The following is a 14,510-nucleotide window of genomic DNA, read 5'->3' on the forward strand; positions in this document are numbered from 1 at the left end:
AGGAACATTATTTGAAATAATAAACATCCTAAAAAGGTTCTTTGAACATCAGATTAAAACGTTTCTTTAAAACATTATTAGAACCTGTAGGTAATGTTAGCCAAAGTTGTGAGAACCTACTCCGCTAGCTGGGAGGGTTGAGCAGGTGGATGTGTGTTGTCTCAGGAGGAGCTATATAACGCCTGAGATATAAACTGTTTTAGTTTAACTTGAGTGGAATTACATTTCTTCTGAAGGCGATCTCTAGTTCATTTTGGATGACTGAAGAAGAGGTGCTGTGGCTTAGTTGGTCAAAGCACCTGTCTAGTAAACAGGAGATCCTGGGTTCAAATCCCAGCAGCGCCTCATGTAAGACTGCAGAGTTTAACTGAAAAACCTGAAGATGCCTCTTTAGATTTGAGATAATTCTGCTCAAGATGACCCCAAAACTGTCTTCATCTCAGGTTTATATAATTACAAATAATGTTCATACACAGACAGGACAAAATCTCCTAACACATCATTTGCTATCATTGAATATTCCTGCTTCAGAGATCTCCACTACTGGCCTTAGGGAATGTCTGGCTCAGGGAATCTTTAGATTTAACTCCTTTAAAAATAAAAAGTGCATTTTGCTTTAGTTACACAAATAGCCTGTCCTTGAAACACTCCTGTTCAAATATCCCAGCAGTGCTAATTATTAGAGAGAATATAGATGTTGTTGCTGTTCGAGTAAGGAGTTAAAAATATGTTTTCTCATGATGAACGCAGCTTTTACATGAGAGAAGTAAAGGATCTTAACAGAGGTTCTGTGTATCAGTTTAATATAGTGTTATCTTAGCTCTGCTGCCATCGAGCTTAGACTAACTAAGTCACAGCACCTCTGTTAAAATCCTCTTTAGATAAGATAAGATATACTTTATTGATCCCAATTTGGGAAATCTTTTATATTTATCTTCTCAAATCTGTGGTAATTTACAGCCTGATACAATACATGATCATGGTTATAGAACCCAGCATCTTTGACCAACTAAGCCACAGCACTTTTCATTCTCAGGAGGTAAAGGAGTTAAATAAATAATCTTTAAACAAGCATATTAGAGATCTCTATAAAGAACATTTAAGGTAAGACTTAAGAGAGACTTTCACCTCTTTTTATGAACGTACATTTTTAAATAGAGACAAGATAGTCAAAGACTTTGGTTATCCTGAGAAGAATAACATCACGTCTAAAGAGGACGTTTATCTGTCTTAGGTGCCTTACAAATAATGGACGTCCACTCTCGGGAGCGTCGGAGTGGTGCGGTCACCCTAAGTGACAGACCTAAAGTATCCGGGATTCAGGCACCTTCCCTGGCTTGTACATTTGTGGTGATGCGCCCTGGAGGTATCAGACTATTTTAAACAACTTTTCCCCGCCTTTCAAACACTTATTCCGGGGTTTTAGTCAGTCATTTTGCACGATATCATTTAACATTGACGCTCTCCTGAAAATGCACATATTCTGTGCATTTTCAGGAGAGCGTCAATGTTAAATGATATCGTGCAAAATGACTGGCTAAAACTCTCTTCCAGACATTTAAAAATACTTTCCCCGACCATTTAAACATTATTTCTGGCTTGTAAAGTGCAGTTATGCGCCCTGGAGGTATTATACTATTTCAAACAACTTTTCCCCGCCTTTCAAACACTTATTCCTTGGTACAAGTGTTATCTTTCCCCCCCTGGGTGTGTGTGAGACAAGTGAACTGAGTCAGCCTGCCAACAAGCATCATTCTGCTGTCATTTGAAACATGTTCCCCCACTGTTCAACACACCTTTACCCACGTTTTGAGCACTTACTGCTGGGTCAATGTGTCCTCTTTCGCCCCCCTGGGTGTGTGTGAGACAAGTGAACTGAGTCAGCCTGCCAACAAGCAGCACTCTGCTGTCATTTGAAACATGTTACCCCACTGTTCAACACACCTTTACCCACGTTTTGAGCACTCTTTCCTGGGTTGAAAAGACATGTGCTGTAGCCTGGTTCTCTCCCAGTACTGGGTACTAGTTAATGCCACTATCACCACCACATTTAAACCAGATGAACTGGTAGTTATCCGGGGTGCTGCAGAGTCATTTTCAGGCTCCTCTCCACAATTGTCCCCCTAAAATGATTTTAAATCATTATTTTTGCATTTAAATGCATTTATTCTATCATTTATATGGTTCCCCAACACAATGCACATAGTCTGGAGCTCACTGGGGTCCTGCATATAATTTAATCAGGCGTTTTAACACTTTTTCCCATGAAAATGATTTTTAATCACTATCATGGGGCTATGAAAATCAAATTCCGGATAATGCAGAGCACAATTGCACCTTTTACTATTTAAATGTATTTGTATTATATATTTTTGGGCTAGAAAGGTGACCTCTCTGGGTGATTTAGTCAGTTTATGGAGCTTAGCCCACAAATCCTGGATGATCCAGGCCGAATTTGGGTGCTCATAGGCGGCCTGCTAGGCGCCCCCACCCGTGGAAAGCAAAAAAAGTGAAGAAAACGGTTAATTATATCTTAAAATAATCAAAAATGAAGTTTTGAAAAATTGCCAACAGGAGAAGGGGCCAACTGTTTGGCGCTTCGGGCCGTTTTTTCCCCTTCTCCGATGGTTGGTGCAACGGAGAAGGGGAAAAGGTCCCTGGGCTTCATTTCCCCTACCCTGTGAAAAAGATTCATCCATACTTTTCAGACTACCGTCTGCACGAAATCGGAAACCCAGTTTTTGGGTGCACTCAGAAAAAAAACGGCTGTTGCAAATCTTGGAAGAATGTATCCGCTCACCAAGCACTCTGAGTGGGCCTTATTTTGTGCCTCAAGACCCCCCAGCGTGGTTCTCCAAATACTTTAAGTTCGACATGGAGGAATGCAAAGGCACTTTGCAGGTGACTCTACCCGATTTTGAAGCACTATTTTGGGGCATAATTTTTACATTTTGACCCCTTTGCCTGGTTCTCACAAAAGTTGAGTTGGATTATTGTGACCCTGGAGGAATGCAAGGGCAGTCGACAGGGGACTCTACCCGCATTTGAGGCACTATTTTGGGATACATTTTCTCAATTTAAACACGGACTGGTGATGGCTTGGACCCTTCTAGTGACCCTGGAGGATATGACCGAGAGATGACAGACTCTCTTGCTGGGTCATGAGGCACTATTTTGGGGTACAATTTTTACATTTTCACCCTATTCCCTGGTTCTCCAAATACTTTAAGTTTGACATTTTGAGCCATGGAGGAATGCAAAGGCACTTTGCAGGTGACTCTACCCGATTTTGAAGCACTATTTTGGGGCATAATTTTTACATTTTCACCCCTTTGCCTGGTTCTCACAAAAGTTGAGTTTGATGATTTTGCCCATGGAGGAATGTCACGGGAGTCGACAGGGGACTCCTGCAGGGTCATGAGGCACTATTTTGGGGTACAATTTTCCCATTTTGACCCCTTTTCCTGGTTCTCACAAAAGTTGAGTTTGATCATTTCGCCCATGGAGGAAAGCCAGGGGAGTCGACAGGGGACTCCTGCGGGGTCATGAGGCACTATTTCCGGGTACTTTTTTTCATTTTCACCCAAATTTCCCTGGATGAATTTTTTTTTTTTTTTTTTTGTTTTTAGCCCAGTTTTGGCCACAGCGTTGCCTGGAGGATAGGACCGAGATATGACAGACTCTCTGGCCGCCTCACAAGTCACTATTGTCGGACACTTTCTTTGCTTTACCCCGGTTCTATCACTCTTTCCTCCTTTGACCATACAACCCGTTTCCTGCTGGGGTGGTGCCTGGTTCCGGGGTACCCCAAACCCTCTGATGGTCGGGGCACCATGTATTGATGCATCGGACCCAATGTTGCCATCACCAGCACCGCGTTGGTGCGGAGGTGGGACCATCCAACCCGGTGGTAACCCAATACCTCCCTTGGTCCATGCACCATGAATTGATGCATCGGACCCAGTGTCGCAACCACCGATCACGCTAACGCATATAAACGGAGAACTATAACATCATTTTGATCAAATTCATTGTGTGTGTTTCAGTAAGGATGTCATCTGAATGCCCGGTGTGCAGACTCTTCTATCTGGCATTGTACAAACACCTTAAGCACAAGCATGCAGTGCGGAACTTGGAGGAGAGGGGAATCCTCCTGAAAATAGCCAGTGGAAGGATAAATGTTCGGACCAAACCCTGTCCCATCGCTGGGTGTTCGTACGCTGGGAAGAGACTGGACCGTCATGTAAAATATGACCACCCTGAGTTGTCCCGACATGAGGCACATCGGGTCATGGCAAGGCTGAAGCATAGTGTGGCACTGCAGTTGCTCCATGACCTCCGTGAGACTAACCCCATCATTGGAATGGCTACATCATTGGATATAGACAATGAGGAGGAATACCCCGGGCACCCTCCACCCTTCTCCCCACATACCGAGTGTGACAACGAGGACTGCAGGCAGGTGATGCTGGAACATGTGGCATTGAGGGCTCAGAAGGATGCCCTCAATGATGAGGTGAAGACCCTGCGCTCCAGGCTGAAAAAGGAGCTAAAACCCAGGAAGCAGAGTGCTGCTGTGCTTGAGGAAGAGGACGAATGTATACGATTTAAGGGCCTGGCAATCCCAAGTACCTCCGGCATAAACACAGTAGCCTCAGGCAGCAATACCCCTGTGAAGAGCCCGGTGAAGACTGTCATGCTTGCAGTAGCCTCCGGTAGCGAGACCCCTGTGAAGAGCCCGGTGAAGACTGTCATGCAGTCCCCAGTAACCTCCGGTAGCGGGACCCCTGTGAAGAGCCCGGTGAAGACTGTCATGCAGTCCCCAGTAACCTCCGGTAGCGGGACCCCTGTGAAGAGCCCGGTGAAGACTGTCATGCAGTCCCCAGTAACCTCCGGTAGCGAGACCCCTGTGAAGAACCCGGTGAAGACTGTCATGCTTGCAGTAGCCTCCGGTGGGAAGAGACCGGTAAAGAACCCTGTGAAGAGCCCAGTGAAGACTGTCATATTACCAGTTTCCTCCGGTAGCGAGACCCCTGTGAAGAGCCCGGTGAAGACTGTCATGTTTGCAGTAGCCTCCGGTAGCGAGACCCCTGTGAAGAGCCCGGTGGAAACTGTCATGTTTGCAGTAGCCTCCGGTAGCGAGACCCCTGTGAAGAGCCCGGTGGAAACTGTCATGTTTGCAGTAGCCTCCGGTAGCGAGACCCCTGTGAAGAGCCCGGTGGAAACTGTCATGTTTGCAGTAGCCTCCGGTAGCGAGACCCCTGTGAAGAGCCCGGTGAAGACTGTCATGCAGTCCCCAGTAGCCTCCGGTAGCGAGAACCCTGTATGCCGGAAGACCCGTGCATCTAAGCTCGCTAAGGACTTGCCCTCTCCCTCAAATTACTGGTCCACTGGGTATGGACGGGGGAATACCATGCGTGAAATCACGTTGCCTAGAAGCATGGAGGCGTACCTTCAGACATACTGGGATCATTGTTTGGGTGTCGCTCCGACAGTAAAACAGAAAGACAATGTTCTGTCGAAGATCAGCCGAATAAAGAACTTCATAGTATACATGGCCCATGGTGTTAACCGCCTGTCAGACTGGCTGTTCCTAAGAAACATGAAGATGATCCGTGGCTGGAGCAAGTATATTGTAAAGCCGGGCCGGGCAGTCACAACATCAGAGTTCTTCCTGAAGAATGTGAACCAGTTCATGGGGTACATGTCTGAGTCAAAGCCCCAGGGGTGCAGGCTCACCCAGTCTGATATGACCCACATAATGAGAGAGGTGAAAGCCAACATGAAACACTTGAATAAGGCAGTCACTCTACACCAGTTTAAGGTAAAGAGGAACAAACTGGATCGTCTGCCGAGCCAGGCGGAGCTTCTCGCCGCCATGGCGGCCGCTGAGAAGCGCATCCCGGAGCTCCTCGACCTGATGGCCGGCAAGCCGACCTCAACCACCCAGAAGCTTCTCTATGGCTATCTCACCCTCCATTGGAGCCTCCTGTATGGCCACCGTACGGGCGTGTACGCAAACATGAAAAACAGTGAGGTCTTAGAGGCAGCCATAAGGGGAACTGCTGAGGGCTACATCATCCATGTGCAGGATCACAAGACGGCCAAGACATATGGCGAAGCACAGCTGGCGCTTACAGTAGAGGAGTTTAGCTGGGTCATGCGGTGGATGGGGATTAAAGAGGCATTGCTGGGTCCTCAGAATGAATTCTTCCTTTTCACAAGGGGGAATCGGGCCTCCAAGAACCTGAACGCTCACTTGAAGAGGGCATGGGCTGATGCTGGGCTAGAAACAGCCGTCACCTTCACAATCCTGCGCACTGCCCTGGCTGACAATATCAAGCATCACCAAGATCCAGAAAGCCGGTCGATTCTCGCCAGGTTTATGTGTCACGACGTAACCACGGCGGACCGGTTCTACGCGAATGCGCCAGGAATAAAGGAGGCATTGAGAATCCGCTCCATGTTCAGGGCGTCATCAGATGCGGCAGCAGCTGCATCAGCATCAGAAGGATGTCTACCACTGTCAGATGGGGAGACCTCCGAAGAGGGCTCCGGGCCTGAGAGCAGCAGACAAGACCCCAACGATACCTCTTCTTCAGAGCACGAGCAACCTGATGGGTCATTGGAGCGGCAGCAGCAGCGGAAGCGGAAGCGGGAGGGAAAGAGGCCAATGAAGTCGGGACCGGGGCTGGTTGACACTCCTGATGATGGGGCAGGGGCCGTGGACTCAACCTGTTTGCCCTGGTGCACCGTACGAATTAGACGCCTAATATGGTCCCCATAACCCGGCTAAACATTGTGAATATGTATACCGTGTATATAATTATTATTATAATCCTGGGTATACATTTTGTAAATAGTGCAACACCTCCAGGGCGCATAACTGCAAGAGTCCCACTGTTAGGGACTGGTGCTGGAGGTCTCTAGTCCGTCCTTCGGGGCTCTGTGAGCGGGCAAAGAGAGGTGATTTTCCCGGACTCTCTCCTGGAGGTGTGAAATAAACAGAGTCCCACTGTTAGGGGGCCATGCTGGAAGTCATTAGTCCGTACTTTGGGGGTCTGTGAGCGGTCAAAGATAGGTGATTTTCCCCTCGTCTCTCCTGGAGGTGTGAAATAAACAGAGTGCTACATTTTGTAAATAGTACAATACCTCCAGGGCGCATAACTGCACTTTAATAGCCATGGAAGGTGCCTGAATCCTGGGCATACATTTTGTTAATAGTGCAACACCTCCAGGGCGCATAACTGCACTTTAAAACGTGGGGTAAAACATTTAGTAGTACTGTTGTAGTAGCAGTAGTGCAACGTGTAAATAGTTGATGTTTTAGGCTGTGTGTACTGTGGTTTTTGTTCCTGCAACGTGTAAATAGTTGATGTTTTAGGCTGTGTGTACTGTGGTTTTTGTTCAAATAAAATAAAAAATAAAAAAAAACAATAACCTTGATGGTTCCCAGGGGCAGATAAAGTGCCACTTTCCATCAGCACCGGGGAGGCACTCTCCTTGGTGCTGAACCCTGTGATGAGCGCTCAAGTGTTGGCGGAGGAGGTGTAAGCCAGAGGAGGGTGAAAAAAAGTTAAAGTGTTTGAACCTCCAGCCCAGAAGGGGGGTGGTGGTGCCAATAAGAAGGCCGAATTTGGATGCTGATGGGCGGACATAAAAGCACCACAAAATCCACCCCCTTTAGGGTCACCAGGGGCACGAGAATACCCTCCACAGAAGGGGGGGTGGTGCCGTGAAGAAGGACGAATATGGATGCTGATGGGCGGACATAGAAGCACCATAAAAACCACCCCCCTTGTAGGGTCACCAGGGGCACGAGGTTCTGGTGGGTGTGAATACCTGTGTTTAGTCCGTGGGGGGGAGTGCTTAACTGCGGGGGCCCGGGGACTCACGGTGTGCAAGGTTATGGAGGTCCCACTGTTATGGGGACATGCTGGAGGTCTCTAGTCCGTCCTTCGGGGCTCTGTGAGCGGGCAAAGAGAGGTGATTTTCCCGGTCTCCGCCCTGGAGGTGTGAAATAAACAGAGTCCCACTGTTAGGGACTGGTGTGGAGGTCTCTAGTCCGTCCTTCGGGGCTCTGTGAGCGGGCAAAGAGAGGTGATTTTCCCGGTCTCTCTCCTGGAGGTGTGAAATAAACAGAGTCCCACAGTTAGGGACTGGTGCTGGAGGTCTCTAGTCCGTCCTTCGGGGCTCTGTGAGCGGGCAAAGAGGTGATTTTCCCGGACTCTCTCCTGGAGGTGTGAAATAAACAGAGTCCCACTGTTAGGGACTGGTGCTGGAGGTCTCTAGTCCGTCCTTCGGGGCTCTGTGAGCGGGCATAGAGAGGTGGTTTTCCCGGTCTCCGCCCTGGAGGTATGAAATAAACAGAGTCCCACTGTTAGGGACTGGTGTGGAGGTCTCTAGTCCGTCCTTCGGGGCTCTGTGAGCGGGCAAAGAGAGGTGATTTTCCCGGTCTCCGCCCTGGAGGTGTGAAATAAACAGAGTCCCACAGTTAGGGACTGGTGCTGGAGGTCTCTAGTCCGTCCTTCGGGGCTCTGTGAGCGGGCAAAGAGAGGTGGTTTTCCCGGTCTCCGCCCTGGAGGTGTGAAATAAACAGAGTCCCACTGTTAGGGACTGGTGCTGGAGGTCTCCTGCATTTAAACAGATTCACCAGTTTATAACATTACTTTAGCCCTGATCAGAGCCCTGTTTTATGGGTAAGACAGCGAGGTGCTGTACCCTGGGTCTCTGGCTCTCTGAGACCCTGCTAAAAGCAGTGACTCTGCTGCCTGCATTTAAACAGATTCACCAGTTTATAACATTACTTTAGCCCTGATCCGAGCCCTGTTTTATGGGTAAGACAGCGAGGTGCTGTACCCTGGGTCTCTGGCTCTCTGAGACCCTGCTAAAAGCAGTGACTCTGCTGCCTGCATTTAAACAGATTCACCAGTTTATAACATTACTTTAGCCCTGATCAGAGCCCTGTTTTATGGGTAAGACAGTGAGGTGCTGTACCCTTAAGGGCGGACGGTAGACCACCACAAAATCCACCCCCTTGTTAGTATTACCAGGGGCACGAAGTTCTTGAGGGTGTGAATATCTGGGTTTAGTCCGTGGGGGAGTGCTTAACTGCGGGGGCCCGGGGACTCACGGTGTGCAAGGTTATGGAGGTGCCACTGTTAGGGGGACATGCTGGTGGTCATTAGTCCGTCCTTCGGGGCTCTGTGAGCGGGCAAAGAGAGGTGGTTTTCCCGGTCTCCGCCCTGGAGGTGTGAAATAAACAGAGTCCCACTGTTAGGGACTGGTGCTGGAGGTCTCTAGTCCGTCCTTCGGGGCTCTGTGAGCGGGCAGAGAGAGAGGTGATTTCCCCCTTGTCTCTCCTGGAGGTGTGAAATAAACAGAGTCCCACTGTTAGGGACTGGTGCTGGAGGTCTCTAGTCCGTCCTTCGGGGCTCTGTGAGCGGGCAAAGAGAGGTGATTTTCCCGGTCTCCGCCCTGGAGGTGTGAAATAAACAGAGTGCTACATTTTGTAAATAGCAGAATACCTCCATGGCGCATAACTGCACTTTACAAGCCAGGGAAGGTGCCTCAATCCTGGGTATACATTTTGTAAATAGTGCAATACCTCCAGGGCGCATAACTGCACTTTACAAGCCAGGGAAGGTGCCTGAATCCTGGGGTAAACATTGTTTAATTAAGTGTTAAGTGTTTTTAAATGTATGGAACAGTGTTTTGTCTCTTTCAAAACTCTCCCGCCATTGGCCGGATACATGGGGACGATTTTATATTCACTATGGCCGTTAATATTCCAGTGAGACGAAGTACGTCCGGTGACGGGAGTGATCCCATGTTAATTTTGTCCAAAAACCAGAGCATTCCGTCATCGACAGTTAAGTTGATGTTTGCTGCTCTGCTGTCTGAGGCGCTGCTGGGATTTGAACCAGGACCTCCTGTTTACAAGACACTAAGCCACAGCACCTCTTTTATATGTTTTGAATGAGTTTTTCTATTTCAGGATTCAACCTGTATATTACATTGTTTGTGTATTGGTTTTGGTTGTATTCTCTTGTATTCTTACCAGGTTGGACCCTGATTAACATTTGAAGAGGAACAGACATTATCTCCCTCTTTAAGCTAAAACTGAGTTTTAAAACAAGCTCTGTTGAGGCCAAAGGCTTAAATTATGCTTTTATATTGTGTCTAAACAATGCAAGAGATCATATTTCTTCATATTTTAATCTTTTTAAGAGCTCTGCTACCATCTTGTGGTCTGCAGGTAACAGATCAGTTGTTGTTCTCTTTAAAGCTTATTATAAATACATTTGGAGTCTTTTAGACAATAATGTAAACACTATTTTTTTACTTTAATTGTTACACTTTTTTGGCTGAAAATACTGCATGATTCAGGATATTTTGACAACAGAGAACATTTAATGCACAGTTTAACTTTAAATATAATATTATGAGTTATGTTGGTCATTAGCAGTACTTTGTGTGTGTGTTTTAAAACTTGATCAGGTAACTTCAAGACATACAAAGCAGCTAAAAATACCTCTTTATTACTCAAGATATTTTTTATTGAAGTATTTAAAATGCTTCTTTTTTTATTTATTTTTCTCAATATCTGCCTGAACTTAAAAAGCTGGAGGAGAACAGAGGTCGTATCACACAAATAATTCCCTCACCTTTGTCTTTATTTAAGTCTCTTTAAACAGTTGTTGAATTCATATGAAACTTTGAAAATAACAAAATACAAAATAAACACTTTAGCCCCAGCACTTTACATTTCCATGCTTACTTAAATTCTTATTGCTTCAAAATCAACTGTTAATAATTTAGTCAATTGGGTGCACCAGAAGCCTTTAATGCCTCACAAAAACAATATAGAATATAAAATGAAAATACTAAAAATAATAAATAATTATCCATCTATCTATTGATGTAATTGTTATATTGAATTATTATCTGTTATATTGAAGTTTGTCTTCACAAACAAAGATACATTTTTTCAAAACTAAGATTATTTGATTTCTGCAAAAAATAGAGATCTTGAGCTCTGTTGACGTCCTTTGGCTCTGATCTCTGATGTCAGTTCTTTAATGGCTTTGGCGTGTGAATGACGTCACTACAGAGTTTGCAAGTAGACCCTGGTTCCTCTGAAGGTCACTTATTTCTCAATTTACTGAGAGGGCCAGCACGTAATCTACCCAGCAGACAATTTTACAGACAGCATCCACAGATAATCAAGCATTATAGATTTAATTAATAACATTATTCATTTGTTAGTTATTAACATTATTAATTTAGCAGCAGACAATTGTACAGACAGCACCCACAGATAATCCAGCATTATAGAATTAATTAATACAATTATTAATTTGTTAGTTATTAATATTATTAATTAATTACCATGTCTAGAGCAGGAAGTTCTCTGTCAGTTAGGATGTCAGACATCGCAGTGGACGACATTCGTCCATTGTTTGTTAACTTTTGCAAACGGACGAATGTGGAGCAGTGGGATTTGCTGGATCAAGGATCACCGGACAATGCCGTAAAAATGATTGTGGCAGAGCTGGTTTTGCAGTGTGTCAATTTGGTGATGGAAGCCTTGCTATATTTTTAAGGTCACAAAAACGGGCATTTCTGAGGAGTGTGTTCGGTCCTGTATGGGCAACATATTCCCTCAGACTGTTGCTGATGTCCTGGATGTGAAAGTCCCTGACGACTGCGACAGCGCAAAAATCTTGACCGAAATGATTGTCCAGGAGGTTATGGAAAGCGCCAACTCTGTACTCAAAGCCAGTGCGGACAATTCGGAGGAAGTATATAGGCGTGTCCCCCCAACAGACTTGGTGTTATGGTCAGTCATGCCTGCGATATGCTAAAAGCCTTCCTGGCTAAGATGAAAGGCATTTTCCGATTGCCAGAAAGAAAAGAAAACCAGGAGGCCTTGCTTGAGATGACTGATGACGGTTTAGAGGAGGAAGTTACCACTAACAAGAGCTGGCAGCATGAGACATCAGACACAGGCTCAATCCAAGCCTCAGGGGAGGGATCTGTTCTGTCCAAAGTCTCAGGTACTGGATCTGTTTAGTCTAAAGCCTCAGGTACTGGATCTGTTTAGTCTAAAGCCTCAGGTACTGGATCTGTTTAGTCTAAAGCCTGAGGTACTGGATCTGTTCTGTCCAAAGTCTCAGGTACTGGATCTGTTTAGTCTAAAGCCTCAGGTACTGGATCTGTTTAGTCTAAAGCCTCAGGTACTGGATCTGTTTAGTCTAAAGCCTGAGGTACTGGATCTGTTCTGTCCAAAGTCTCAGGTACTGGATCTGTTTAGTCTAAAGCCTCAGGTACTGGATCTGTTTAGTCTAAAGCCTCAGGTACTGGATCTGTTTAGTCTAAAGCCTGAGGTACTGGATCTGTTCTGTCCAAAGTCTCAGGTACTGGATCTGTTTAGTCTAAAGCCTCAGGTACTGGATCTGTTTAGTCTAAAGCCTCAGGTACTGGATCTGTTTAGTCTAAAGCCTGAGGTACTGGATCTGTTCTGTCCAAAGTCTCAGGTACTGGATCTGTTTAGTCTAAAGCCTCAGGTACTGGATCTGTTTAGTCTAAAGCCTGAGGTACTGGATCTGTTCGGTCCAAAGCCTCAGTTCTATCTCACACAGGCTCCGCCCTATTCTGGACTCTATGGGTACTACTCTCATCAATGATACGCGAGCGTTCACACACTGAAGTTGTATATACGTAGCCGGCCAATCAGGGGGAGCCTACCTGAATGCGCGCGCAGGCTCACAGTATATAAGGCGGCTACGCCTCCTGACTGTCATCCTTTTCTCTTCAGCGAGCGAGACAACATCTGACCAGAAAAGCATTTGAAAAAAACAAGTAAAAAGTATCTTACCTCCAGACAAGCAAATGGAGTCGCCCCTGCAGGACCTCCAACAAGCCGTGTAGGACAGAGAGAGTGAATACATATGCTATACAGAGATGCTGTATGAGAAACCAATGTGAGTTTGGAAAATTGCCCAATGTAAATCTATTCTAGTATACCTCAACAATGGAATTATGATCAGTAGAAATGGCCATGATATGGGACCTTTAATAATAAGAAGAGCTGATTGTTGTCAGAGCTGAAGTTCTGCTCACTCAGATTTAAATTAAGGTCAAATACAAAGAGGTACATCAATATTTAATATAGGATAAATGTGAGTGTTTGAAAAAGGTTTGCAGACATGGCATACAAGTACAAATACTATTTAAAAGACCAACTTACAACTATAATAAAATAATATAAACATTGGATATACTATAGTTTAAAACAAGTGTGCAATCTGAAATAAAAAAAACAATGAATACGGGTTTTTGGGTCATCTAGAGCAGCATTGTCTCAAATCTAAAGAGGCATCTTCAGTTAAACTGTGCTCTCTTTTACATGAGGCGCTGCTGGGATTTGAACCCAGGATCTCCTGTTTTCTAGACAGGTGCTTTGACCAACGAAGCCACGGCACCTGCATTAATGCTCCTAATATTGAAGATCTGATCATATTTTGAAAACGTGTGTGGACTGAGATGAGGAAGTTAATGACAGCACACTGCAAAAACTTGAAGTCTGGCCAAGTGTAATTGTCTAATTTCTAGTCAGATATGTCTTTACACTTAAGACATACTGAGAATTAGAGTAGGTTTACACATATGAGGACTTTGCCTTGGTTAACTTAAAGCATAATAATGCAGTGAGATATAGGGTCTTTTTTTACTTGTTTTTTTGGAGGAGCCTTTACCACTGCTGCATTGTGTAGCAGGTGGATGTGTGTTGTCTCAGGAGGATCTATATAACGCCTGAGATATAAACTGTTTAGTTTAGTTCTGTGGGAACATAATTTTGAGGAGACAGGGTTGTCATATAAGGAAAAATACATTTTTATTTGAAAGTTTATTAAATGAAATGTTGGGTTTGTGGAAAAACAATTCCTTTTTTTCAGTAGAGGCTGCCACATGGAACACTTCTGAGATATTCCTAATGTTTTTAGGGATAGGTTTTGATTGCTTTCAGTAACTGAACCAATTAAATAAGAAAAAGAATGCAATGTATGGCCAAGTGAATTGCCCATTACAGCAATATGATGTGATATGAAGCATTTTTGTTATTTCTTGATGCAACAAGAAGGTATAAATAGTAATTAATATTATAATGTGACACAAAAGTGCATATACAGTAAAGTAAAAATAACGATAAATATAATGCCTCCCTGTAAAGCCCAAAAATAGAAAAACATTAGAATTTATGTTTTTGACCTTTCAGATGTTGTTGTAGGGAGCCTCTGGAGCAGAAATAGAGTTTTCACATTTTTTACATTTTGGTAAGTTTTTAGGGAAATGTTGTAATATTGCAACGTTGGGCTTAGGTGGGAGCAGAATTCCTGTATTTCTACTCACATTGTCTGAATAAATATATTTAACAACGAAGGGTTGATTTGCAGGATGGATTGCTTACTTAGCCCTATATCAGTATATAGCATGAATAATAATCA

General features: G+C 44.9%; 2 non-coding genes across 2 annotated transcripts; one reads left to right on the top strand and one right to left on the bottom strand.

Moving 5' to 3' along the window:
• Positions 1–271: 271 nt before the first annotated feature.
• On the top strand, positions 272–345 carry trnat-agu. Its single transcript has one exon. It is a non-coding gene; the product is annotated as a tRNA-Thr (tRNA).
• A 13,069-nt stretch (positions 346–13,414) lies between these two features.
• On the bottom strand, positions 13,415–13,488 carry trnas-aga. Its single transcript has one exon. It is a non-coding gene; the product is annotated as a tRNA-Ser (tRNA).
• Positions 13,489–14,510: the final 1,022 nt, after the last annotated feature.

This window comes from Trematomus bernacchii, unplaced genomic scaffold (assembly GCF_902827165.1).
Source record: "Trematomus bernacchii unplaced genomic scaffold, fTreBer1.1, whole genome shotgun sequence".
NCBI lineage: Eukaryota > Metazoa > Chordata > Actinopteri > Perciformes > Nototheniidae > Trematomus > Trematomus bernacchii.